Source organism: Nuphar pumila, chromosome 14 (assembly GCF_984573655.1).
Source record: "Nuphar pumila chromosome 14, dmNupPumi1.hap1.1, whole genome shotgun sequence".
Lineage (NCBI taxonomy): Eukaryota > Viridiplantae > Streptophyta > Magnoliopsida > Nymphaeales > Nymphaeaceae > Nuphar > Nuphar pumila.
Genome location: NC_143262.1, coordinates 86,120,005 through 86,123,549, shown reverse-complemented (window position 1 = coordinate 86,123,549; position 3,545 = coordinate 86,120,005).

The window sequence follows — 3,545 nt, the reverse complement described above, 5'->3', positions numbered from 1 at the left end:
TACTTAAGGCTAGAGCTCTTGGAAGGCGTTGTGTCTTATCACATGGGTAATTTTGAAGAATCTCGCAAAGCTTTGGACTCTGCCCAAGAAAGATATCTTCAGGTACCGTTACCTTGATCAGATCACTCTACTAATAATTCTACAACATTGTTTGGTAAACCAATTAGGCCTAGGTTCAGATAATGCAACCAGTTTTGACATTTGAAGTTGCTAAGCATATTTATTTCGTCGAACAGAGGAGAGATATACAAGCATTTTTTTCCCATAAATAACAAAAACCAGAATTTCAGCATCATAGGCAGTTGGATTTTTATGATAGACAATTCATTTCCACCAAAGAGGCTAAAAAATGTACATGTTTGTTGGGTTGTCAATGGCTGAAATCTGATCTTCTTATCCGACTTCTGGGGGTCTTTACTATTGGAGTGCTAGGCTCTTTGGAAGAGAATGGGCACCATTTGCTTCATGGATGACTGAATGGTAAACTTTGAATAACTTGCACAGGGTCTTAAAGGGAAATGTATCACTTTGGTATCCTTTTTTGCTTGTTCTCTTTGAAGCTTGCATTGCTTCTTGGTTTATTCAGAGGTTGATGTTTTCAGTTCATCACATGACCTTCTTCTTGGTGCCTTTCTTCTCTAGTGTTGATCCTCAGTCTAGATTTTTCCAGTGAAAAATGAGGAAAACTAAGAGAAAATGGCCACTATATGAGAGGTGATTGTTCAAAGACAAGGCTGCCTTTAAAAATCTTTTTGTTGAATTCTCAAAGGAAAAACTAGCTCTTCTTGATGGAATTCATGAGTTTCCTCATTGCAATTTTAGCGAAAATGACTTTTGCAAATAGTGGATTAGAAGTCCTTGCCTCTTTGCAGAGTTAAACAATGACTAGTGATTAGGATTGGCCTGTTTACAAGATCTTAACAAAAATTTTTATCCACGGTTTCATCTTCCTTGATTTGATGCTCTACCTATCATTCTGTTCATTTGAACTTATTTTACAGGATGAAGAAATCATATGCTAGAGAGACCTCACATAGATATTAGCTATCTATAGGCTAGTAGTAAATTCATGACATGCTTGAACTCTGCAACTTGTTCTGAATATGCTACAGTAAGTCTCATCAGCAAAAATGAGATTGTGTCATCCTTTTATTTTTTTGAGAAAAAAAGATCATAGTATTATAAGATTAAAGTTCAGTGAATCATTGGTCTTCTTTGGAATGTATGGTAACTTCTGGTGGTCCTAAAACTTCAGTAGTTTCAATTGTGAAAAATATTATTTGTGTCATAGTCCCATCCCATTATCGCTTGACACAGCAAAGTCAACGAAATATGTCATAAAACATATAGAGTTAAAAGTTCCTATTTTATAGTTCTTAAATGACCATCATCCATTCTTTTCTACGCAGCTATAATTTCTGTAATAAATTAATGATAAGAAAGTGTAAAGGAAATATTCTTCAAAAAAAGGGAAAGCAAAAGGGAACGTATTATATGAATTTTGGTAATGTCTACTAACTTTTAGTATCCTTGCATTCTCATTCCATCACATCCCCTTGTATGGATTCAGATTATAGAAGAAGATAAAGGCAAATCAATTCAGTGTCACATTTTAACCTACATAGTTCTCTAGCAAAGAGTGAACCTTATTAATCTGAACTAATATATCATATTCTCAATTTCATTGGTTGTCTAGAATTTCCTGATTGTATTTTATGCTTTGTCTGTAGGTTCAACATTGTTGGACAGGTAATTCATACTTTGCCCGATGCTCTCTCTCATTAATTGGTTCTTATGAGTAATGACATTTCTAATTCATGTTTCTGGTTGTAGTGGGCAGTCACTGCCAGTGTTGATTTTTCACTTGCACAATTGGTTCAAGTGACCATCTTACTTAGTACTGGTGGCGCTAATGGCGGTGGATATAAGTGATGAGTTGTGGAGCCTAATTCAATGGTTTTTGTCCTTACTAGAGGGGGTTCCGGGGGTTCCCCCGACATGGGTCCCGCTGTGTCGTCAGCGGGCGGGGGTCCAGGGGGGGCGCCCCCTGGCGGGGGGTTATAGGGGGGCAGCACTCCCCCAGAAGAATTTTTTTCCTCAGGCTTGATTGTTCTTGTTTCTTCATTTTTTTGTTTGAACGTTTCCTAACAGAAGCTAGCTTTTATTTGTGGAACACTCTATTGATTTAAGGACATTGTACGTAGTTTTTGAGAAGAAGGTGATCCATGTTCAGCAGCATTCTTTTATGAGGGAGCACTCTCTTTTCTTTTCAAGAAATTTGTCTATTCTAAGTTGGTTGGTGAGTCATTGTTTAGTCACATTCTGAGCCTACATCTACATGTTAATTAATTTCCTTTCATAGTTACACTTACTGTTTTGGAAGAAGCCATGTTGATTTGATTATATTGAATAACTACGATAAACTGCAAAATGATTTATTTTCAATCTAATATTTGCCTTTAGCTATTCTTGGGAAATAAATATTGTTGTTTTTCACAACTTGTGTTAAATTTGATTATATTGAATAACTGCGGTAAACTGGATTTTTTTTTTTAAAATTTTGCGACGGATTAGCGACGGATAATATCCATCACTAATATTTGGTTTTGCGATGAAATGTAATTCGTCACTAATTAGTGATGGATTACATTCTGTGGCAAAACCAAATTCATGCTTGTTTAGCGATGAATTAGGGACAAATTACATTCATCGCTAATCCATCACTAATTAGCGACAGATTAGTGATAGATCAGTTCTGTCGCTATTTAGCAACCAGGATTATGCGATGGATGTGATCCGTCGCTATTTAGCAACCAGGATTATAGATCATTCATTTTTAAATCTTATAAAAACCTACTTGTCTCAGAATGGGACAAGCCAAGAGTCTATTCCTATAAAATCAAGTTGGTAGATCGCATTTGTATGGTCCAATTTAAAAAAAAAAACACTTCAAAAGGCTGAGTAGGCTGGCAATAATAGGCTAAAAAAGTAAGCAGCTACCATATATATATATATATATATATATATATATATATATATATATATATATATATATATATATATATATATATATATATATATATATATATACACACCGGCAAGAGTATTGTCAAATGCTAAAAAATTGAACAAAAGGTCGGACGCACAATTGTGGGCCAACTATAGCCCTGCTAAAGACCTCTGTAGCGCAAAACAATTTTGTGCCACTGACCGCTGCAAATAACATCCGACTTGTGTCGAACAAGATCGGTGTTAGGCGATACACCTCTCTCTATATATATATATATGTGTGTGTGTGTGTGTGTGTAAGAGTAGTAACCAATGTCCGCACTTGTGGAGGGGTGACAACCAATTTTCCGATAACGGTTGGGTTACATCAAGGATCTGCTTTAAGCCCTTTCCTATTTGCGATAGTGATGGATGAGCTTACGAGATCAATTCAAGAAAATGTACCGTGGTGTATGTTGTTTGCTGATGATATTGTTTTGATTGATGAGTCTAGAGCTGGGGTTAATGCTAAGTTAGAATTATGGAGACAGACATTG